At 49.2% G+C, this 25,351-nt stretch overlaps 1 long non-coding RNA gene across 3 annotated transcripts in view; it reads right to left on the bottom strand.

Annotated features, from left to right (window-relative positions):
* The window catches only part of LOC144770964 (uncharacterized), a 134,740-nt gene extending 112,244 nt beyond the window's left edge, over window positions 1-22,496 (bottom strand). For all 3 annotated transcript variants that reach the window (XR_013599073.1, XR_013599078.1, XR_013599075.1), the window contains exon 1: window positions 22,300-22,496. This is a non-coding gene — a long non-coding RNA (uncharacterized LOC144770964). The remainder of the gene's footprint in view (window positions 1-22,299) is intronic.
* Window positions 22,497-25,351: the final 2,855 nt, after the last annotated feature.

Genomic DNA, 25,351 nt, shown 5'->3' on the forward strand with positions numbered 1-25,351 from the left:
CTCCTGGCATGATATCCTGAACATATCCTGACTCTTCACGAGGATTTATGTAGAGGACGCTGGGCTGATCTTCCTGTGATATTTGGAAGTCGATTTGGACCCGGGCGCCGAAGATACGGCGATTCGAACTTTCGGGGTCCGCCCTCGGGGTACGCCCGGGACTGGGTGAGGCTCTCTGGCCGTCTTGGAGTTGAACAACAACGGCAGGGGGATTGGACTTGTGGGTCCCCCTCTTAAGTTTCGGTTTCGATTCTGCCTCAGACTGAGACATCTGGCCGGGGAGTCTGGCCTGGGCTGGTGCTGGCGCACGGTACGGCTGTTGGGCCTTTGGCTGGCTTATTCTCCTTTCAGGCTGGTCCTCTCCTAGTGGTACCCTTGCAGCGGCCTTTTGGTCCCGACGCCCTGTTTTCCTGTGGCCACTTCCATCGGGTCGAGTGAGTCTCCTGGCGACGCGGTTCCCGTCATGGCGGGCAGAGGGGACCGAGAGACACGGAAGACCAAGACGCCCCTGCGTGGGGGCCCGGTCCAGTCTAACGTTATGGACCGTTACACCCATGCAAAGGGGTCCCCCGGAACCGCCCTGCCTGGCTCAAGTGCGGTTGACCACATCGTGGACGCATCAACGGAACCGTCCCTGCAGGACATCATGGGCGCCATTTCTGGCATGAAGGAAACGATAGGTCAACAATATGAAGCTTTGGCCCACAAAATCGACACCGTGGCCATTGATGTGAACTTGATTCGGGCCGACTTATCTAAAACCAATGAGAAGGTGAAGTCATTGGATCTCAAGTCATCCAGCCTCACGGCAGACGTCTCGGAGATACAGACAGAGATTGGCAATCTCCGTAGGGTGAACGATTTCATGACCCGGCGCTTGGAGGACTTTGAGAACAGGGCACGTCGCTGTAATGTACGTGTGGTTGGCGTTCCGGAGAATCCAGAACCGCACTCTGTTGATCTCCTGGTTGAGGACCTGATCCAGAACTACCTCTCTCCGTCGGGGCTGAGTAAGTTCTTTGCAGTGGAGCATGCCCATCGAGTTCCGGGAGGCCAGGGTAAGCCTGGCGCCCCGCCGAGGCCTATTGTTGCGAAACTCTTCCACTATAGGGATCGGGACGCTATCCTGCAGGCATCACGCGTGAAGGGCCCGGTGGCCTTTGAGAATGCCACGGTGAACTTTTATCCGGACTTTTCCCAACAGGTGCAGAAACAGCGTATGGGTTTCCGTGGAGTCAAGAAGCGTCTCCGGGACATGGGACTGCGCTACGCTATGCTTTTTCCGACCAGGCTGCGAGTTGAGTACAATGAACGAACCCTTTTCTTTGATCGGTCTGATTCTGTGAATGACTGGCTGGACTCCCTGCCGGACCGACCTCCTGCTGCTGAGTCCGCCGCCCACCCGGGTGGTGCTGAGGGTGGTGTAGAGAGCTGAACTATTTGTTTATGCCCGGGTCCTCGTGTACAGTAACTTTTTCTGGGACTCTTTGCCTAAGTGCCTCTGCTGTCTGAGTGTTTTCTTTGTTATTTTTCTTGTTGGGGTGGCGGGTGGGTCAGAGCCTTTCCTCCTCTGGGGTCTTTTTGTAGAATGGGGGTTCTTGGGCGACAGGCACACTGCATGTTGGGGTGGCTTTTTGGCTTCTTGCAGGGGTGCAGGGTGGGGGGTGTTTTCTCGATTGTTGGGGGGTGGGTGGATGGGAAGTTTGATGTTTGTGTGTTGTGTTCTCAAGGCGATTTTATCTTGCTAATGATGTTTTTGATGTCATGCTCATTGGAGGGGGGTTGCGGCGTTGATGTGTGGGGTGGGGGGTAGCGGGTTGAGGTTTATTTCGTGGAATGTTAATGGTCTGGGGGATCGTATTAAGCGGGGTGTGGTGATGCGCTGTATACGACGTTTGTCTCCGGATATTGTTTTTCTACAGGAGACTCATTTGGTTGGTAATACATGTCGTGCACTGAATAGGTGGGGCTACCGCCTCGCCGCACATTCGGGGTTTACCACGGGTTCCAGGGGGGTGGGTATCCTTGTTCGGCCTTCCCTCCCCCTAGCTATTGATGATGTGATCCTTGATGATCGGGGGCGTTACGCCGTCCTCGTGGGTCGCTATGAGGGCCGAACCCTTTCCTTGTTTGCCGTTTATGTGCCCCCCGGTCTACAGACCTCTACCTTTTCTGATTTGGGCCGTGTGTTGTTGGACCTCCCTGATAGTATTCTCTTCATAGCAGGTGACTTTAATTCTGTGCTCTCCGGTCTACATGATCGTCACCCCCTAGGGACACCCCATTGGCCCAACAGTGGCTGGGTGGGTTTCTGGATACGTTCGGCTTGGTGGATTGCTGGAGACTTATGCATCCTACTCAGCTTCAATACACTTTCCACTCTGGGGCCCACGGGAGTCTGTCTAGACTGGATTACTTCCTGATGCCTGCGGCGCAGTCGCCAGCGGTTCGTGAGATTAGACACCTCCCCCGGGGCATCTCTGATCATTCCCCGCTCTGGCTTTGTTTTGAGGTGGGGGTGGAGGCGGCGGGCCGGGTGGCTCCTATCAACCCATGGTACCTCACCTCCCCCGAGACCCGCACTCTCTTGATTAAGTCTTTGGACGAATATTTTTTAGACAACGAGGGGTCCGTCTCCTCTGCAGTGTCCCTGTGGGAGGCCTTTAAGACAGTGATTCGCGGGCAGGCCCTTTCCCTTATTGCTGAATCCAAAAGGGCGAGGAATCGGGAGGTGGTGGTCCTTGCGGGGGAGATTGCTGACATAGAGGCTGACCTAGAATCGGGTGTTACGTCTGGTAAACTCCACGCCCTGGGTCTGAAACAATTTGCTTACAGGTCTTTGGTCACTGATGCAGCTAAATTGATGTTTCGGGAGCAACAGGGTCGTTTGTACGATGTAGGGGATAAAGCGGGTAAATTATTGGCATGGTTGGATAAGAAGGAGAGGGCGAATCGTGTGGTGCCTGTGATCCAGACTTCGAATGGTGTGGGAGTGACAGACCCGATTGGAATAGTTGAATGTTTTGCGGATTATTTTTGTGTGGTTTATACCCCTGTGTCTGAACGGGATGTTGATGACTCTCGCCTTTTGTTGCGTGATATAGCTCTGCCCAGTGTTTCCGATTTAGACAGCATCTCTTTAGAGTCCCCTTTCACTACAGACGAGATAGCGACGGCCATTCGCTCACTCCGTTCGGGTAAAGCTTTGGGCCCGAATGGATTGCCAGTTGAATTGTACAAGCTGCGTCCTGATAAGGTGGCGCCTTATCTTCGCACCATGTTTTTGGAATCCCGGGAGCGGGGTATTCTCCCATATGATCAGCGTCTGGCTACGATAGTTGTTATTCCCAAAGACGGTAAACCTCGAGACCTTTCTTTGTCTTACAGGCCCATTTCCCTGTTAAATGTTGAACCCAAGGTCCTGGCTAAGCTCCTGGCAACCCGCCTCTTGACGGTCATTGGTGGCTTGGTTCATCCGGATCAGTCTGGATTTATCCCGCATCGCAACACGGCTCTTAACCTACGTCGTCTCCACGGAGCAGTTGCGAGGGCGGGGCTTCTGACAGAGCCGGCCATTTTGGCTTCGCTAGACGCCTCGATGGCCTTTGACACGGTGGAGTGGCCCTATCTTTGGGCAACTCTTGAGAAATTCGGTTTTGGCCCTGAGTTTATCGGTTGGGTGCAGTTGTTATACACCGAACCCTTGGCACAGGTGGTGGTAAACGGTCGGGTCTCTGTCCCCTTCTGTCTTGGTAGGGGGACCCGTCAGGGGTGCCCCCTGTCTCCAATGCTCTTCGCGCTTGCTTTGGAACCGTTGGCTGCGTGGCTTCGCTGGGAACCTTCACTCAAAGGGATCCGTTGGTCACCAGATTTTGAAGACCGGGTTTCGCTTTACGCGGATGACATTCTTTTATATCTTACTTCCCCGCGTAAATCTTTAAATGTCTTATTTGACGTTCTTACTTCGTTTGGCACTAATTCGGGTCTGGTTATTAATTGGGCTAAGTCCTGTGTATATGTTCTCTCGGGTGTTTTGCCCCCATTACCGGACAGGTTTCCTATCCAGGTTGTCCGCTCTGGCTTCAAGTATTTGGGGATCTTTATTACGCTGGACTCCTCACTCCGGTTCGAGCGTAACCTCCTCCCCCCGCTTCTTCGACTGCGACTGGATGTGGCCCGTTGGCGTAAGCTACCCCTGTCTCCTCTGGGCCGGGCTGCCCTTTTTAAAATGATGTCTTTGCCGCGATTCCTATACGCGCTTCAAAATTTTTATGACGACATTCCCGCTACCTATTTCCGGGAGATCGAGAGTCTTCAAAGGCAACTGATCTGGGACGGACGTCCACGTATCGCCCTTGCGAAACTTACCATCCCTTGGTATGACGGGGGCATGGCGCTCCCCGATATCAAGAGATAATATTGGGCTGCCCAGCTGTCTGCCATTAACCACGCAATGTATTCCCCGGGTCGAGATCCGGCCTTTGAGATGGATAGACTCCAGCTGCCGGGAGGGAATTTTAATAGGGCGCTTTATTCCAGATCGGCTGGGCGCCTTCTTGCGGGCCCGTCCAGGATCGCAGTCAATGTGTGGCGCGCCGCGAATGTGAGTTTGGGATGGGAGAATCGATTGACAATGGCGACCCCGCTATTTGCTTCCGAACGATTGGGGTGTCTCTGGTTTACTAAGGGCTTTGACCGCTGGGATATGATTGGGATATGTAAAGTGGGTGATGTCTGTGTGAAGGGTAGAGTGAAGTCTTTCCAGGCCCTTAAGGCAGAATATGACTTGAGTGATAGGGAGTTTTTTCGATATTTGCAGGTCCGGCATGCCCTGGCCTCAGTTCTGACTCCTGATGAGACCCTGCCCGAGTCCTCCCCCCTTGAGGATCGTATACTGGATGGACACTTGCCCGATAGCACTATCTCCCTTATTTACAAGAAATTGATTAATAATCGCGCTGACTTATTGGTCCGACTTAGGGAGGTTTGGGTCGGTGACGGATTGGACTTGGACGACGAGGATTGGTAGTCGGCGCTCTCTTCTCCGAAAGAGGTCGCCATCCCCGCCCATCTCCGTTTGGTCCAACTTAAGATCCTCCACCGGGTATATGTGACTGGTCCGCGTCTGGTTGTGATGGGTTTCTCCCCGGATGGCTTATGCAAGCGTGGTTGCGGGATGAGTGCTACATTTCTACATATTCTTTGGGAATGCCCGGTGGTAGCAGCCTACTGGATTGATGTGCTTGCGGTGATGACTGTTGTTACTGGTATTACCCTGCGGCCTGAGGCCCGACGATGCCTGTTGAACATGTGGGAACCCACCGACTATTCTGTAGTCCAGACCAGATGGGCGACCTTGGGATACATGGTCGCGAAGCGAGACATTGCGCAACTCTGGGGCGCATCCAGGCCTCCCGCAGTTTCAGTGTGGGAAGATAATATGGACTGGTCCATGTTCCGAGAGAAGACTGTTTATGTGGCTAGGGGCAGACCCAGGGCGTGGACGAAGATCTGGGGTCAGTGGAATGCATATCGTGGAGATATTTGTACCCCTCCCTTGGTTGACACTCCCGATGTTACCCTGTCTCCCTAGGCTGACATTCCCGAATAATTTTTCATTTTGTTTTAGGATTTCCTGTCCTCCCCGCTGGCCCCCCCCCCCCGGCCATGCCGAATTTCATTGATCTGTTTTTGTCCTCCTGATTAGTTGCTTTCCCCTCCGCCTTCTGGGCTGACTTGACTAATGTGCATTCGCCTTGTTTAGTGTTTGTTGTTTTTATGATTAGTATAAAATTGTTCTGTCCTGTCCTATGCTTCGAGCGATAATTGGTATATGTTCTGTGCCTAGCCACGGGAATGATCGTTTGCTATTTCTGTTGTGCATTGCAATTAGCGGCCAGCCCGTGTGGTTGTAGGCCCATATCTGTAACTCTTATTTTATTGCTCAATAAAAGTCTTTAACCCAAAAAAAAAAAAAAAACATTGGGCAGGTGAAAAACATGTGGATGTCATCCGCCTTGTGGGTGCGACATCTTGCATCCCCTCTTCCCCTCATTTTGGATATCTTAATCGGATTTAATTAAAGGGTATAATTTTTCTAAAGATACTTGCCATAAGGTTTGCAGCTCTTCATCTGGCAAGCACTTCTCCCTGACCACGTAAGGAGGATCCAGCTTTCTGTCTGCGGCAGCAAGAAGATGATTGTCCCAGAGAGCTATCTCCTTTTTTCTTGGATTTGGATCTTGGAGATCATCCTCCATTGCATTGTCTGCAGGAAATTGCCAGTGTTGGTTCTTACACCAAGTTGAGATTTGGTAGTATTTAAATCTGGAGAGCCTGTCCTTTGTTAAGTTCTTCCAAGTATCCCAGGAAGCACAGCTATTTCCTTCAACTAGGTCGCCCCAACGCTGAAACCCCGTCTCTTTCAAGGGTTGAGATAAGGCATCATTCAGGAATTCAGGAGTGGCTGGAGAATCCCACACAGGGGCCCACTCGCTAAAGTAGGGAATACCTAAAGTAATACGGCAGTCAAACCATAATTTGGCAGCAGCGTATAAAACCTTCAGGCGGACTTTTAAAAAAAAATTTGAGGCGCCGAACTTGTACATAAAACCCACAGCTGGACTCTCCTGCAATATGCCCTTGAACATGCGACCAATCAAATATCATCTGGTCTGGATAGGAGCATCCTATTGTTCTTCAGTTGGTATGCCCAGCAATATAATTGTAGGTCTGGTAAGCCCAGGCCTCCATGTGCCAACTTCGTCTAAGCTTTTTCCACGATAGTCTGATCCCCTTACCAGCCCAATGAAAGTAGAAATCCTTCCCTGAATTTTATTTAGAAGGTTCTTTTCAAAAGTCAGAGGGATATTATTAAAAAGATAATCGAACTTGGGCAAAACACACATTTTGACCAGGTTTGACCTACTATAATGTGTAAGTGAAAGATTCTGCCATCTCTTCAAAAGAATATTAACCTCCTTAGAAACTCCAGCTATATTTGTTTTGGGGAGTTCAGTTAGCTCTTGTGTGATGGTTATTCCTAGATACCTTAACTCCTTTGAGACCCTGAAATCCTGCACATCTGAGTTCCAAGTCATAATCTCGGTCTTATTACTGTTAATCTCATAACCTGACATTTTTCCAAAGAACTGCACTTTCCTGAACAAACTGGGTAGAGCTTGATTGACATTAGCCATAAAAGTATCAAATCATCCGCATATAGTGCTAATTTCCTTAAAAACCCATTCATCGAGAAGGGGGAGATTTCTTTGTTTAGCCTTAAACTTTGAGCAAAAGGCTCTATGTATAAATCAAAAAAATAGGGGACGACGACAACCTTGTCTGGTGCCAGGCCCTATTGATATAGGAGCTGAGAGTTTACTGTTTACTAAGATTTGGGCTTGCGGTTCACTATAGATTTTCCCAAGAAGATCTCTAAAGAAGCAATAAAACCCAAAAGCTTCAATATACTGAAAGAAGCTTGTTAAGTGGACGTCTTAACATCTCCATGGCCTCTACTACTCCTTTATGCCTTTCCTTTCTTCCAATTCCCAGTAGAGAGATTCTCCTTACAATGAAAAGTGTAAGTCGCCATGATAGCTCGTTTTTTCCTCACATTGGGTGACTGCCCCTACTTAAAACAATGGCATACAGAGTCTGATTCCGATGACGGTGGGACCGCCACCAACAGCCCGCTAGTAGTGGTCCCACCGCAGTCATAATAATGTTTTCCGCCTGCCACATTAGGATGGCGGGCGGATGGGTGGCGGTCATAGAGACTGACTGCCACAGATTTGACGGGCTCAAGCCCGTCAAACTATTGGAGGGGAATCCAATACCTACAATGGTGGCGATTATGATGTCCCTCCCCGGCAGCCGTTTCTTGGAGGCTTACCCGCCATGAAAAGGCTGGCAGAAAGGGACATTTAGGGCCCGTTGCATGCCCCTCTTCCCCCCTGGCTCTTCCCCCCTGGCTCTCAGCTGTGGGTGCCCCCCTACATATGCCTGTACAATGGGCATGGTGCCTGCCACGTAGTGCAGGGATATGTGAAGTGTTCCCTTTTTGTACTGCAGCTTGTGCTGCAGCCAGCACCATCCGCCGCAATACGAAACATAGGCATTACGACCGGTGTGGTGGGGGTCGCATCATAATACCTATGGCGGGACCACCGACAGCCAGTCGGGCGGTCCCATTAAAGAAAGGATGGCGGTTGGACCTTCGTCCGACCACCATTATAATTAGCCTCAATGTTCCAAAGGGTTTCTTTTGATAGATCCTTGTCCTTTAGTGAGTCAAGAGCTGTCCCGTCTGTCTTTAAAGAGACTTTATCTGTCTGCATGGAAGTTGAACGGAGGAGTTTGTAAAATATCTCGTCTTCCTTAGCAGCTTCTATCCAAGAATCTCAAAGACGTTCTACTGATATTTCTCATGATCATCATTCCTTTGTTTCAAAATCATGCTATACATCACTGTACCTGTGAGAGTAGTAGGATTTTACAATTTCTCTAGGATAGTTTTGATATGGACTTAGCAGTGCCTGCCCTTGTAGTTCAGTGGGCAGTGTGTTTTCCTTTGGAAGGTGGCAGGGGGATTAGCTAACATGGATTGAATTCATAACTTTTGAAAGCCTTTGCATTGCAGAGACATGCTACCAAGTCATCAGTTGCATCTTGGGATCTATCGCTGATTCTTAAGGCTTCACAACTCCCACCCTTTAAACCATTAGAGGAGATACATGTCAAGATTTTGAGTTGTATAACGTGTTTGATAGTCTTCATCTCAGCTTAAATGCTTGTTGAGTTGCCTGCTCCTTCAGTTAGGATGTCTTTCCTGGCAGAATTGTTTTGCAGGTAGGGTCCAATGTTGATCCTACAGTGATTTCTAGCTTTCATACTGAACAAGAGACACCATTGTCTTCCTTTTTTCCCTCATTCTTATTTGGAAGAAGGGGAAAAGCTACATCTTCTTGCATAGCTAAAGCAGTTCATGTTTTCATCTTACATATAGTGGAGTATACAATTTGGGACAGTCTTTTTCTGAATTTTGAAGTCTTTTAGAAGGGTCAGAAATCTTCTTCCTCTACCCTGCGCTGTTAGATCAGGCCTGATATCTCCTTAGCCTGTAGGACACAGGGAGGCCCCTTCTGTGGTTCCATTCAAGAGTGATCCACTCAAATAATACCAAGTTTATGGGCAGAGGGTGGGAGAGCTTTTCTTCAAGACCTTTATTGAGCTGCTGCTTAGGCCACTTACGAGTCTGTTTCTCTTTACAGACTGGATGTAAGAGCTTTAAGAGCCATGGAGACTAGAACCAGTGTTTCTGCTGGTTATGGCGCTCTTTGTATAGCTCTTATTGTATTATGCATGATTAAATAAAACGATGTGTGTCATTAGAACAAGAGTGGTATATTTATTTTTTTGGAATAAGTTGTGATATACTGCTTTGATCTACTCTCAATTCTGTAAAGACTGGTACAAGGTAGGGTTGCGGAGGTAATGCCTTGATTACTTACTAGTTAGAAGGGCCACTGGAATTATGCAGCGGTGGAGGGACAAACTATGCTGCAGGGTTAAAAAAATAATGCAGGAAGACATGGCAAATTATGTGGCAAAATGCAGCACATTTTGTGATAGTATTACTTCATTATTTTATCATTTTTAAACTTGCTAACACAGTCTGGGCATTGGTCGCACCTCGTTAGTACCAGTTCAACACCCAAATTTAGCAATAAGCAACAGAAAGGTGACCAGTCAACCTTTACTTTACTTGTGGATATGTAGAGCGCAAGCGAATCATCCCCAGAGGGATCTCTTGGCGCAAAGGGTCTTCTGCTGCACGGCAACATGTCATTTCATTATTAGTAACTTTGGAACCGATTGAGCTAGGAATACATTTTTTTTAAACCTGCAGATTCTGCGGAAAATGAAGGATTATGTGGCAAATTCACAATTATGCGAAAAATGCTGCGGCCGCACAATCGTATATTTTCAGTGGCATTGCCGATCTTTATCCCAGTTCTTACATTCCCACCCTCTGGCCTCTTGATACAGCATTGATCCACAGTGCTTGGAGGCAACAGATTACATGAAGGGTCCCTAGGTGGAGGATTTTTGCTACATCACGTGATGTCTGAGAGAGGTGTAGTACACCTTGTTCCTATATGTACTGAGACAATGGAGGGTAAATGGAGTAATGATGTTTACAGGTAAGTAATCGGGACAAAACATGAGTTACTATGAATGGATCCTAAAGACATTGTGGTTACAGAGACTGACTAGCATGCAACATCTTATGTTAAAGTGTATTTGTTAACAAAAATACTAGAACTAGTTGTAGGAAGCTGAATTCTATATGGTATACCTAAAAGAGGAGTATAGTACAAAGAGTCCAGGTATTCCCTTATGAGTGGTCAGGGGCTGGCTCTAGGAATCCCAAGGTGCTCCTCTAGGGGGCAGTGTGGTCAAGCAGCCTTAGGCTTATCAGAGAGGAGTGTTAGATATCTGCAAAATACTCATGCAGTCAATAAATGATGCACATGACTCAATAAGGAGATCCACACCAATTTATAAAACTAACACATATCTTTATATATATTTAGACACCAGAATCAATACGATCAGGTAAGTACGTTTTGCAAGAGTAATACTTTTTAGTTTTTAAAGTCAACACTCAAAAGCAGTCATTTTAGCCTGTTGAGGAAAAACAAGTACTCTATTCAAGTTCTTTACAGTGACTTACGGGATCAATCTTCTGGACTTAAGGTGAGTTTAGGGCAGGGTTCAAGGCAGCACCAAAAGGCCACACCATGCGGCACAGGGGCAGGCGGGTGCAGAGGTGCAATACAGCGTTGGATGCTCAATGTTAGCTAATGGGGATCGGTTCGATCACAAAGTGGCTGCAGGTGGGGACTGAGAGGCTAGTCTAACTGAACTTACCAGGGGGGTCAGGTCTTGCAATGTTATGGGATGTGGGGACACCGTTGGGCCACTTCTCCTTTCGCTGGGGGGCAGTCAGGTGTAGAGGTGCTTTGAACTGTCGGGTTTCTTCATCCAGAAACACACACGGTTGAGGGGGTCTGCACCCAGAGGCTGCAGGCAGTACCGGGGAGTTCATGAGGGGCAAAACTAAAGTGGACTTTGTCTCCTGAGGGTTTGGTGACCACGTTGACACCATTGGACAACTTCAACTCGGGCTGGGGGGCTCGGGTGCAGTGGTCCTTGGTAGTGTTGGGTTTGTGGCTGGTCCAGAGTTCTGCAGTTCTTCTTGGGGTGCCTGCAGAATGCAGGAGGCAAAAGACACACAACTGATGGATGGAATGCAGAACAAATCAAAATATTCACCTCCAGTCAAGAGATCTGGGTTGAATCCATCATTATTTTGCTCAGCATGCAACCCCAGTTTAGACCTGGCCATATGCAAATCAGTATTGGTCCTGTGCCTCTTGGGAAAAGTCTGAGTATACTACAGGGGTAACCCAATTAACCAATAGGCCTTTGGGTATGTAACACAATTGGGAAAAGTCCAGCCCGAACTGCCAAGCCAGGTCCTCCTTGGACTGGAAACAAGCATCCAAGGACCGGTTTTGGGGTTTCACCCCTCATCAGCCAGGATAGCTTGAATCCAGTGGCACAGTGAGCCCAGAACCCATGTCTGGACATACCCGGCGCACATAGGGTGAGGAAGTAAAAGACACACGATTGATGGAATACAAACAAATCAAAACATTCACCCCCAGTCAAGAGCTCCGGGTTAAATCCATCAGCTCTGCTGCTCCATGGGAGTCCCTGAGTCTTTATTGAAGGCAGGCCGTATACCCAGACTTTGAAGGTACAACAGAATGCAGGACGAGATGACTTTGATGCAATTCGGTGGGAATAGAAGACAGGCTGGCACACTAGTGCCAAGTCAGTTGCTTCTTCCTCAGTCTTTGCTTTCACAGCTCTTCAGTGTTTTTCTTCTTTGTAGGTCCACAGGATCTGCATTTCTGGTGCCAGGGGCATCCTGAAATACAGGATTTAGGGGTGTTAGGAGAGTGTAGGGTAGTAGGCAATGGGCTATATATATTTAAAGAATTATAAAGCGCGCAGCTACCCAACAGAGTTTCCCGGCGCTGAGCAGAACAAGGCGCAAGCCGAGGTAGCAGATAGTAGAACAGAGAGGAATTATACTTAGTTGTAAAGAAAGGTCTTTAGCTTCTTACGGAAGGTTAACAGCGATTGACAGATCCTAAGTTCCAGAGGAAGGGAATTCCATAGTTTAGGTCAAAGGTAGAAAACAAGCGGCTTCTCATATGGCCTCTCATACGAATAAGCTGGACTTTGGCAACAGAAAGAAGAAAGAGCTGGCTGATCTCAACTGATGAGTGGGTTCGTGAGGTTTGGCCAGGCTTTGTATATAAGGGGGTGCCATGCCATGCTTAGCTCAAAACATGTAACATAAGGCCTTAAATTCGATGTGCTTGTTCACCTTGAGCCAGTGGAGTTGATGAAGCAAAGGTGAGACAGAGGCGTGTCAAGGCAATCAAAAAAGAATGAGCTGTAAACAGTGGACGGAGGCTTTATCAGCGCCCAGGTACAGTACATTGCCATAGTCAAGTCTGGAAATCACCAATGCCTGTATTATGATTCTCTGGGCTGCAGGTGGAATTAACCAAAGAATTTGTTTTAGCCACTTGAGAACCCACAAAGCAAGTTGCAGTGACTCCAGACACTTGGGCGCTGAGGGAGAGGTTGTTGTTAATAGTAAAACCCAAGTTTTTAATCTTACGGTTCGGAGCAAGTAAAGGTCCCCAAGTGTCAGGCCAATAGTCCTCTGTTTTAGAACCGTTCAGCTTCAAAGCGTACTGGACATCCAAAAGGAGATATTACGCAGTCCGAGCAGGAGCAAGGAAGGGTCCTGATGCTGAGCAGATGAAAGAGAAAAGATGATCTGGGTATCGTGTGCGTAGGAAAAACTGGTCAGTCCCGACTCTTCTGCAATGTCCGCCAGAGGGCGAACATAAAGATTAAAAAGCAAAGGGCTTAAAATCGAGCCCTGCGGTGCTCCTGACATTAATGTTACTAAATTCAATTTAGTGGTATGTGAGAAGACCTGAAACAAGCAATCTTTTAAAAAAGAAATCAGCCACCTCAAGGCCACACCTACAATGCCTGAGGCTTCAAGACGTTCCCCCCTAATGGGGTGTGAGACCGTGGCAAATGCCACATTTAAGTCCAATAAAATTAAAGCTGCCGTACCACCGCAGTCAAGCTGCCACCTAAGATACTCCGAACACCAAGCAAAGCCGATTCGGTACTGTACCCAGAACGAAAACCCGACTGTGATGGATGAAATAAATTGTGCAACGCCACATGCGAGGAGAGTTGGGGGTTGATATGTCTTTCGAAGACTTTAGAGAAGGCAGAAAGGAGGGATATAGGGCGGTAATTTGACCAGCAAAGAGGATCGAGGCCGGTCTTTTTCAACGAAGGGAGCACAAGAGCATGTTTCCAATTCAGAGGCTACTGACCCCTGGGGTCACTACGCCCCTTATATGACCACTTTCTCTGGGAAGTGAGCATAACCCTGTCACAGAGTTCCTAAGTTTGCCATCACCAAGATCGCAGACTCTGAAAAGAGGACTACACTCTAGGTAGCCCACCCTAGGGGTGGTACTGGCCTGGGGTGGACACGCCTATCTCTCTAACTAAATTTCCCGCCTATTCCAGGTGCTATAGGGCTCTGGACAAAGGGTGGGCGGCATCCTCTCCCGTGAGGGAATCCAGATTTGCATACCAAAGACGATGGAAGCTTTGACTCCACCTGCCTTGGAATGCAAATCTGCAGGCCATCCTGTGGGAGGGGTGTGAACACCCTCTGCCCAAGCAGGCTTTGATTCTGACCTCCTAACAGCAAAGGCTAGTAGTTATCAGGAAGCACCTCTAAGGAGCCCGGTGCGTACATGTATTAATAAATCCAACACTGGAATCAGTGAGGGCTTAAATAATACGAGATGTTTGATACAGTGGTGGCCAGCATAGTTCGCGGGTGGCGGGGAAGGTGCAGGGGCGAGGGGAGTCGAGGTGGGGGAAACGGTGCACAATTAAAGAAATATATATATATTTTTTTTTTAAACACTTACCTCGCTTCACCGGGTCCCGGGTCTCTGCTCTCCTCGTCAGACAGGCACAGGAGGTACAGCCAGGCTCACCAGACCAAACACAACCCTGCAATGCAGCAATGTGATTGGTGAGCACCCAGGCTCCCCTGACCAATGCAGTGTTGTGATTGTTTTTGAGGGTTCTGGTTCGACGCTCAACCAGGGAATGGGGTCCTGAGGTTGTTCTGCGCCTGCATGGAGAACGGGGAAAGTGTGCATGACTGGTTTGGGTGGCCTGAGAGGGCTGACCAAACAGTCATAGCGCACTTAGGAGTGGGGAAACCACTCCTACCCTGGCCTGCTTCGAGAGCACTCCACACCACTGGAATCAAGCTAGCCGGGCTGAAGAGAGGTGTTACCTCGAAACCGGTCCGGTCCTCGGATGCTTGGTTCCGTTCTGGGAAGGACATGGCTTTTGTAGTTCGGACTGGACTGTTCCCATGGGGCAACAGGGTCAGAGCTGATTTGCATATCGCCATTGTCTAACCCAGGGTGGTGTGGAGTGCAAAAAAACGATGGATTTGGGCCCAGATCTTTTGACTGGGGGAGTGTGTGACATTGATCCACATTCAGTCCATCACTTGTTGTTTTTGCAATTGCCGCCCTAAGTGCACTGGGGATGCCCAGACGTGGGTCCCAGGCACTCCACACCACTGGAATCAAGCTAGCCGGGCTGAAGAGAGGTGTTACCTCGAAACCGGTCCGGTCCTCGGATGCTTGGTTCCGTTCTGGGAAGGACATGGCTTTTGTAGTTCGGACTGGACTGTTCCCATGGGGCAACAGGGTCAGAGCTGATTTGCATATCGCCATTGTCTAACCCAGGGTGGTGTGGAGTGCAAAAAAACGATGGATTTGGGCCCAGATCTTTTGACTGGGGGAGTGTGTGACATTGATCCACATTCAGTCCATCACTTGTTGTTTTTGCAATTGCCGCCGTAAGTGCACTGGGGATGCCCAGACGTGGGTCCCAGGCACTCCACACCACTGGAATCAAGCTAGCCGGGCTGAAGAGAGGTGTTACCTCGAAACCGGTCCGGTCCTCGGATGCTTGGTTCCGTTCTGGGAAGGACATGGCTTTTGTAGTTCGGACTGGACTGTTCCCATGGGGCAACAGGGTCAGAGCTGATTTGCATATCGCCATTGTCTAACCCAGGGTGGTGTGGAGTGCAAAAAAACGATGGATTTGGGCCCAGATCTTTTGACTGGGGGAGTGTGTGACATTGATCCACATTCAGTCCATCACTTGTTGTTTTTGCAATTGCCGCCCTAAGTGCACTGGGGATGCCCAGACGTGGGTCCCAGGCACTCCACACCACTGGAATCAAGCTAGCCGGGCTGAAGAGAGGTGTTACCTCGAAACCGGTCCGGTCCTCGGATGCTTGGTTCCGTTCTGGGAAGGACATGGCTTTTGTAGTTCGGACTGGACTGTTCCCATGGGGCAACAGGGTCAGAGCTGATTTGCATATCGCCATTGTCTAACCCAGGGTGGTGTGGAGTGCAAAAAAACGATGGATTTGGGCCCAGATCTTTTGACTGGGGGAGTGTGTGACATTGATCCACATTCAGTCCATCACTTGTTGTTTTTGCAATTGCCGCCCTAAGTGCACTGGGGATGCCCAGACGTGGGTCCCAGGCACTCCACACCACTGGAATCAAGCTAGCCGGGCTGAAGAGAGGTGTTACCTCGAAACCGGTCCGGTCCTCGGATGCTTGGTTCCGTTCTGGGAAGGACATGGCTTTTGTAGTTCGGACTGGACTGTTCCCATGGGGCAACAGGGTCAGAGCTGATTTGCATATCGCCATTGTCTAACCCAGGGTGGTGTGGAGTGCAAAAAAACGATGGATTTGGGCCCAGATCTTTTGACTGGGGGAGTGTGTGACATTGATCCACATTCAGTCCATCACTTGTTGTTTTTGCAATTGCCGCCCTAAGTGCACTGGGGATGCCCAGACGTGGGTCCCAGGCACTCCACACCACTGGAATCAAGCTAGCCGGGCTGAAGAGAGGTGTTACCTCGAAACCGGTCCGGTCCTCGGATGCTTGGTTCCGTTCTGGGAAGGACATGGCTTTTGTAGTTCGGACTGGACTGTTCCCATGGGGCAACAGGGTCAGAGCTGATTTGCATATCGCCATTGTCTAACCCAGGGTGGTGTGGAGTGCAAAAAAACGATGGATTTGGGCCCAGATCTTTTGACTGGGGGAGTGTGTGACATTGATCCACATTCAGTCCATCACTTGTTGTTTTTGCAACTGCTTCGAGAGCAGAGCAGCCCCCCCCCCACCCTCAAGGAGGCAGGAGACATAAATGATGATAACTCTGAGTTATTATCATTTTATGTTCCTTCTTCATCCCATTGTTAAATGCAGTGGGGTTACCAAACATCTTTGGGTTCAGCGAAGCCATCATGTAGCTGGGGAACTCGTTTTCATCAGTGATCAGTACATGTTTTAACAAGCATTGGAAATGCAATCGGGCTCGGATTTATTTGAGTTTGAGCTAATGGCATTGTAAATGGCAATGTGTTTTCGCCATGTGTTATGGAGTGTGTGCATGTGGTGTGTAGTGGAATTATGTGAGTTAGATTGGAATTGTAGCAATGGTGGCATGCTGTGCTTTACATGAATATGTTTAAAAGTAAAGTGTACCATACTGACATTGCTACAATAGTTAATTGTGGATGCGTTAACAATTGATGCATGCACTGATGGCTGGTGGTGTGTTTGTGACTGCCTGTAGAAAATGTGCACTGATGGCTGGTGGTGTGTGTGCTTGGTAAAAGACTGCACTGCCGCCTGGAGGTGTGTGTGGCTGGTGGAAGGGTGCACTGACGGCTGGTGGGTGTGTGGTTGGTAAAAGCGTGCACAGATGGCTGATGGTGTGTGTGTTTGGTGAAAGCGTGCATGATGGTTGCTGGTGAGTGCGCCTTGTAAAAGAATGCACTGACGGCTGGTGTTGTACGCCTGGTGGTGTTTGTGGTTTGTGAAAGCGTGCATTGATGGCTGGTGGTGTTTGGCCCTGGTGAAAGCGTGCACTGACGGCTGGTGGTGTGTTGTTGTGTGTGTGGTTGTGTGCACCTGCTCCACCAATGGTAGCTACGCCTACACCACACTGGTACCACTGCACCTGCTCCACCAAATATACTTACACCACACCGGTACCACTGCACATGCTGCACCAATGATAGCTACGCCACACTGGTGCCACTGCACCTGCTGCACAATCATAGCTAAGTAACACTGATAACACTGCACCTGGTACACAACGCCATCTACCACACACTGGTGCCACTGCGCCTGCTGCACAATCCTAGCTAAGCAACACTACCACTGCACCTGCTCCACCAATGGTAGCTACCACTCACCGGTACCACTGCACATGCTGCACCAATGATAGCTACGCTACACTGGTGCCACTGCACCTGCTGCACAATCATAGCTAAGCAACACTACCACTGCACCTGCTCCACCAATGGTAGCTACCACTCACCGGTACCACTGCACATGCAGCACCAATGATAGCTATGCCACACTGGTGCCACTGAACCTGCTGCACAATGGTAGCTACCACACACTGGTACCACTGCACCTGCTGCACTCATAATAGCTACACCACACTGGTGCCACTGCCCCTGCTCCACTAATGATAGCTACACCACACTGGTGCCACTGCACCTGCTGCACAACTGAAGCCACCGTCTATATAAACACAGCTGTAGTCAGTAAAGAAAACCAGATCTGCATGAAAAGAGGAAACGCGAGACACAGAACAAGCTCGAACACGCGCCACTCACTGCAGACTGGTGAACGCGCCCCGACCATCTGGATTCTATTACGGCGGCACCCTGACAGCTCCTAATTGAAATTTATAACACTCCCCTGCGCGCGAAACCACACAGATTATGGCGGAAGTGCCCAGAATGATTTACACATGGCCTATTGCGTGAAGGCTACTAGAAAGACAGCACAGCGAAGACGAATCACTATGCAGATGGCAAAAAAAAGGACTGAAAAAGCTCGCGCACTGAGGAATTTTTCCTGCAAGATTCAAAAGCCCTTAACAAAAGGAGCTCGGAGCTCGGAGCTCCGCCCCCTGCTGACGCTGGGGGGGCGTAGGCCGAGCCCTAAAAATGGCTTTCCTGATCACATGAAATGCCAGTAATGGAACTGACCAGCACAGGGGCATATCTGCTTATGCAACTATGCCCTCACTTGTAATATCTTGCCATAGGGCTGTAAGGCCTGCTGGAGGGGTGACTTGCCTATACCGCTTGCAGTGTAGGCATGGCACACAGGTTGTGTGCCAAGTCTTGATTTTACTTTTCCCTGCACCAAGGCATGCAGCCTGCAGTGGCAGTTTGCAACAACTTGGTGTGGGGTCCCTTAGGGTGGCACAATTCGTGCTGCATCCTTTAGGGACCCTCTTCAGTACCCCAGGCCCAAGGTACCAAGGGTACCATTTACTAGGAACTTACCAAGGTACAAAAGAAATTCCTAATTGCCTAAACAATTGCACAGTGCTGGGAAAGAGATCTGGCACTCACTGGGGACCTAGTTAGCAGGAACGCAGTGCACTTTCATCCACAATCACATCAAATAACAGGCAAAACGTGGTGGTGACCACGGCAAAAAGGTGCACTTTTTTACAACAGTCAAAACAACCAGTTCCATTCGTAATGGTGTCCAACATAGTCAGAAAACTAACTTCTATTGAATAAACGTAAGATTTATAGCAAGTTTACCATTATCAAATATATTACCGATCGAGGAAATCTGAACTCTTCACCTATATCTTCTTCGCATGTCTGAAAGTGTTTGTAATCTCAGCTGCAGAACTTTGGAATTCCGAATACACGATCTAAATTCCGACTGGCTATTCAGACGTCTTGAATAAAATCTGAAGCCTAGGTATTGATTTCTATGTTGGAGAAATTCGACTAATCCTCATTAGATATGTTCTCATATCTGTCGATCCGTATTAATCTCTCTTGCAAGTAACGACTACAACAACCCAACAGCCTTGACCTGTAGCATCAAACTGAAGCAACAACTCCACCATGTGGTCAGATCACAATAACAGATTTTTATACGGAAGAAGTGTGCAGAACGTACACTTGAAATGTAGTTGTGTTTGTTTCCCTTTATAAGTATATACAATTGCCAGACAGACTCCACTTGGGAAAAAATCAGTGAAAAAAAGGCAACCAGAGTGAGGAAAAAAGAGAGTTCTATGGGGAGCCTGAAACTGAACACTGAAACCCTTTTTCTTAGAAAAAAGGTTTTTTTAAAAGATATAAATGTTAGGTATGTAAAATTCATGGTATCTGGAACCTGAATAATCCAAATTCGAAATCTCTCCCACATATACCCACCTTTATAACTCACACGTGATTCCAATGACAACTGGAGCAAACTAACACCCTTGACCAAGGCATCAAAGTGAAGCAACTGCGCCACCCACAGGGAGGATGACGATAACGTATTTCTCTACGCAAGAAGTGGGAACATTACATGATAGAATGCGGTGCATTTCGCTTAAAACCTGGATACAAGGTCCCGTGCATATCACATTTCCATTTGCCCACCTCCAGCGGCCAAAAGACCCGAGCAGGGTCTTCATTTGTTGGTCTCCTATCCCAGTCCCAAAGTGCTTTCATGAGTGTGTAAATTAAGCTCATGAGCAGATTTATTTTGTCTTCAGAAATGCATGTAGGAAATATCGGAAGACTAATTAATTGTGAAGATCCTTTAGCACTAACAGTATGTCGGACAGTTATCACTTCCATGTCCCAAGCAGGGCCTGTCGTCTGAGCTTGAGCCGTGGCCGCTATTCCACACCATGTGCTGCTGACTTGTCTACAGTGTGGCGAGAGCTGTTTCCTCCCAACGCACATTCTGAGTCAACGGCGTAGCTAGAGCTTGTGGCGCCCGGGGCTACCCTCAGATTGCCGCCCCCTACTTTGCTGGGGAAAAAGGACGGTGCGCACTTGAAAGATGTCCGAGTCTCCGAGAGACACGTAGTATTGCTGCCAACAGTTTACTCGATCATGCAAGTTACATGCACATACATGACACGGTCATTGGCAAAGCCAATAGCTCTGGCGAAATACGTGACCTATTGGCTATGCCAATGGTTGTTTTTTTTTTTTATAGGCACTGTGAGATCAAATGATTTGCCCAGAATCACAGGATGTTAATTGCAACCACTGGCAAGCTGCTAATATATAAAAGTGGTGGGGTTCCTATAGAATTCCAGGAGTGAAAATACCAGGAGAATGCAGCTCAGCAATTCAACTGCATCACGGAAAAACAGCAGCAGTGTAATTTACTAAAGGGAATGTTTTCTATCATCTACTATTTCCATCCATTTCCAATCAGTATGGCAATGGGTAACAGGGTCTACAGAATGAAAAGTGGGTCCACGTGAGACTAGATTAGCTGGAAGTGGAGAATATTCCCTAAATACTATTATCTGTACATAGCTGCCAAGGTTTCAGATTGCCATATGTGACATTTTCATAATTTCAGTGAAATTATGGGTGACATTTCAACGACTATGAGTGACACTTTCTGGCGAGCAAAATCATGCAATGAAAACGAGGGAAACTTATAAATATGAGAAATTATAGCAATTTGAGCAACAAGAAACTCCAAGAAGTTCTTGAAACTGCCACAGAGCACCAGAAATGGAAGGGCATTAACACTAGTGCTCCCTCCTGTAACCTGACAAAGGTAACAACACTACTAAAGTCAGTGGCAGGCTGGCTGCCTGACAAAAACTTTGCAGAGATGCATAACCTTGAGAAAGTTTGGAACTTCAGTAGGCAGACCTAATTAAAATGATGTATTGGCTCGTTAGCTACACAACGTATTCATCAAAGTGACCAGGGTAGCCCAGGTTGAAATTCAGGCCGATATTCCCACGGTGGATTTTGTATTTTCATTTATTTTGCTCTGTATTCATGACAGAGTATTGATGGACAACTTAAAGAATATTTAGTGTGTCTGTGTCTTCTGTCTGTGTTTCAAGTTTTCAGTGATTATAGAATTTGGTTGATAATGCTTTAAAAGACTGTCTGTAAACTCTGGTGGCCCTGCATGCTAAATGCTTGATTCACATGCTATTGGATCCCATCTGCACCGTGGGATTAAGTCGATGCCGGTCCACCTCACTTCCTGGCTGTCCTGACAGCCCTGTTACATCAAGGGAAGCACGCACTGCTCGGCAACACCTCGGAGGCCTCATGGCGACAGGGGCCGCAAGTGAGCCTGAGGCAGAGGCTATTGATTTATTTTATTTATTTATGCGGTTTTTATATAGCGCGGTCTTTACCCGAAGCATCAGAGCGCTTCACAATAGGACCAGTAATGATACATGAGGAGAAAATGAAAAGTGAACAAATTACAGATGCTGACGTTAAGTTACGAGGTAAAAGTGACAATTGTGAGCAAACAAAATTTATGAGGCAGCAAACAGTGCATTACAGGAGGAAAAAGTGACATGTGTGCAGGTTACAAAAGAGTACAACGTACAATTAGAGGTGTAATACTGCAATATATGCTAGAGACACTCAAGCACCAGAAGTGTGCCCCACATTGCAGTACTGTACTGGAACCCTCGGCTGCTATTCTCATTGTGCCTGCCTGCGGCGAACACCACTCACCGCACTATGGAGCTATCAGGTTACACTTTGACCTTTGAGTCATCTGCTTCTGCCGTCAACCCTGCTGGACAGCCAGCGAGTGCAACCCACCTCACCCCCATCTCATACCACCTAGGACTCACTCAGCTGGGGGGCGAATGGCATTGCTGCCTGGGAATGCTTCTTGCAGCATCTGCCCCGATACAACGCGGCTGGTGCAGATCGGCCCACAGCTGAGGTCTGACTGCGGCCTTGTTTCCATCGGCTCCCTGAAGCACAGCGAAGGCAACACTGTGCCTCCCTCCTGCCATCATTGCCCACCGGAGACCCTCCCCCTCCCCTCTCCCCCCCCCCCCCGCACTACTACTACTTTTATCTCCTCATGCTATATCTGCTCGGCTAGGAAAATGAGCAAAAGTAAAACTGCAGGAATGCCGGAATCCTGAGTACAGTGAGCAGTACAGATAGGCTCCAAATTAATAAATTAGGGTTTAATTCATACTAAAATGCAACTCACAATCCTCATGACGGGTAAGTCCCTGTGCGCAGGGGCCCGGTCCGGCCCGGTCCTTGCTGATCATTCATGCCTCGCCCTCAAGCACACTAACATGATGCCGCGCGGCCATGATGCTGACCAGTCAGTGGTCGGAACGATCCGACCCCGGCCCTGCCACTTCTTCTCCAGCCTCACTTTCAGTTCCAGAACGGACGTGAGGTCACATCCGACCCCGGTGGCGCCACAGAGCTGCCCATCTGCACACGCAACGAGTCACTGCAGATTTGCTACATTGTAGCAGAGCACCAAGGCACTGAGAGCTTTTCTTTAACTCTTACTTGTCTGAGCCTGGCAAGAAAACTTTGTGCTGCCTGGGGCCCGGATCGGCCGGCTGCACGGTACACAGCCAAATGACAAGGCACCAGTCTGTGCTAGAGTTCGCCGCGGCCGCAACGGGCCTCGGCCTCCAGTCAGTCAGTGCCGGCCGCCTCCAAAAACGTGCCGCCTGGGGCGGACCGCCCCCCCCCCCCCCCTACCCCCCTAGCTACGCGGGTGAACAGTTGTAATGTAAACTGTACACGAACATCACGTACAATGTGACAAAGACTATTTCCGACATATAATCGGTTATTTCTTGAAGGCTTTTTTTTTTCACTTTAGTGCTCTCCATTATATCATTACATTGAGACATGTTGAAAGTATTTAAACAGGCTGGCACTTTTACGCACCCCAAAGTCCCTGGCGACACTGCCAGGAGTCAACCAAGAGGTGTCACTTTGTCATGTCCCATGTATTTGTGAACAATATTGGTGTGTTGTACGTCGCGAAACATTCATTTCTTTCAAATCCACAAAATAAGGTTTTTATATATCTCAAACCTGGACTGAATTCCTTGAAACTAGTCTTATTGGGCCCTTAGTCACAGTGAGGCGAAATTAAATAAAGTGATTTGCATAGGATCACACAATTTGATCAAGTGGAGAATCTGGACATAATCCCAGGTTTCCTATTTTGTATATTTTTCATTTGAGCCGCTGGAAGATTATCTTATTTTGCGTCCAAAGGGCCCTGCTTTGTGTTCAATTATTTCAGGAACAAAATTGCCACACTATATTCAACAAACACAAGTATCACATGTCAAGGAGGGTGGTGCTGTCCAGCCGGAGGTGTTGAGCTATCCCCTCTATCTCACATACTCTGTGAGTCTCTGGTGCTTTCCAGAGTTTCCCTCACTTGTGGGGGTGGGAGTTTGGATGGGTAACAACTGTTTGGTGCCTGTTCTGGGGGTGGGTGGGTTGGGGGGAGAGTTGGGGGGGTTTGATGTTGCAGGGGTCTGTCAGTGTGCCACTAGGGTTGTTGAGGTTCTGTTGTAGCTATAGATTTATCAATGGTGGCTAAGTTGGAACTGAAATGTGTTACATGGAATGTGCGGGGGCTCAACTCCATGAGTAAGAGGTATAAGGTGCATGCATATCTAGTGCGCAGGGGGGTTCAGATAGCCTTTCTGCAGGAAACGCATTTGACTCTGGCGGAGGGGCGTGCGCTGCAGCGGCATTGGAGGGGGCAACTTTACTACACAACCTACTCCGCTCATGCTAAGGGGGCGTTGATTTGGGTTCGGGCGGGCGTCCCCTTCCAGCCCATAACGACGGAGATTGACTCGGAGGGGAGGTTTGCAGCGGTGCTGGGGAGATTGGATGGCCGGGACGTCACGCTTTGCAGTGTTTATGTCCCTTATTTTGACCAAGCCGCGTTCTTCTCGGCGTTGTCGAAAAGATTGGCGCCTCTGCTGATCGGTACGGTGTACATGGGGGGGACTTTAATTCGGTGGTGGATGTGGATTTAGATCGCTCTCATCCTCCCCTGGCTCAGTCGGCGGTGCGCAGGGTGGCCAAAGACCGGAGGGCCTGGCAAGAGCATTAGGGCTTCCTGGACGCCTGGCGCACGCTCCATTCCAACGATAGGGACTACTCGTTCTACTCCGCACCCCATGATCTCCATGTCCGTCTCGACACCTTTCTCTGTACTGCTGGGGCCCAAGAACTAGTGCGCAGCAGCGAGTACTTGGCGAAGACTATCTCAGACCACAACCCTTGCTTACTCACGGTCCTCTGGTCTAGACAGCGGCAACCGATTCCCACGTGGCGGCTGAACCCGCTGATGCTGGAAGACCCGGTGTTCCGCACGGAATTGCAGGAATGCCTTGAGCGCTATTTCCGGGAGAACGCGAGCACCGCAACTACCAGAGCGATTGAATGGGATGCCTTCAAGGTGGTGGTGCGAGGCGCGTGCCTCTCCTCGTCGGCCGGGGTACGTAGGACGCTGCTGGCGGACGTGGAGCGGGAGGAGGACTCGCTTCGGCGGGTGGAGAAGGCTAGCCACGCGGCGGGGAGCGATAGGGAGGATGTACTGGAGGCAAGGGAACGAGTAGCCGTCCAGGTGGAAAGGCTTCGCTGCCATGACTACCGGGAATATATGGTTCGGGCCCACGCTGAGAGGGACCGAGCCGGATCACTGCTGGCGTGGCTGGCGAATCCTCACTTTGGGAGCGCGCCTATTCTGTCCCTAGCCACACCTGCCGGGGCGCTGGTTCACTCCCAACAGGAAATTAATGACCAGTTCCTGGCTTATTATTCGGAGCTGTATCGATGCAGGCTGCCCTTGCTCCCGACGGGTTTGGATGCCTTCTTGGAGGAGGCCCAGCTGCCGCAGTTGGACCCAGAACAAGGGAACGCCCTGGGTGCTGCTGTGACGCAGGGGGAGATTAGAGCAGCGATTAAACACATGGCTCGGAAGAAGACGCCAGGGGGTGATGGTCTCCCGGTGGAGTTCTATGCTGCATTCCTGGACCTTCTGGCGCCACAGCTGTTACAGGTCTATGGTGAGGCGTGGGAACTGGGCAGGCTGCCGGAGTCAGCGAGGGAGGCGATTATTGTGCCGTTGTTGAAGAAGGGCGGCCAACCCACGGCGAGAACGGCATACCGTCCACTCTCGATGCTCACTGTGGACTATAAAATACTGAGCAGGATCCTAGCTACGCGACTGTCGACTCATATGTGTTCCCTCGTCCACC

The sequence above is a fragment of the Lissotriton helveticus genome, chromosome 1_1 (genome assembly GCF_964261635.1).
Source record: "Lissotriton helveticus chromosome 1_1, aLisHel1.1, whole genome shotgun sequence".
NCBI classification, from domain to species: Eukaryota; Metazoa; Chordata; class Amphibia; order Caudata; family Salamandridae; genus Lissotriton; species Lissotriton helveticus.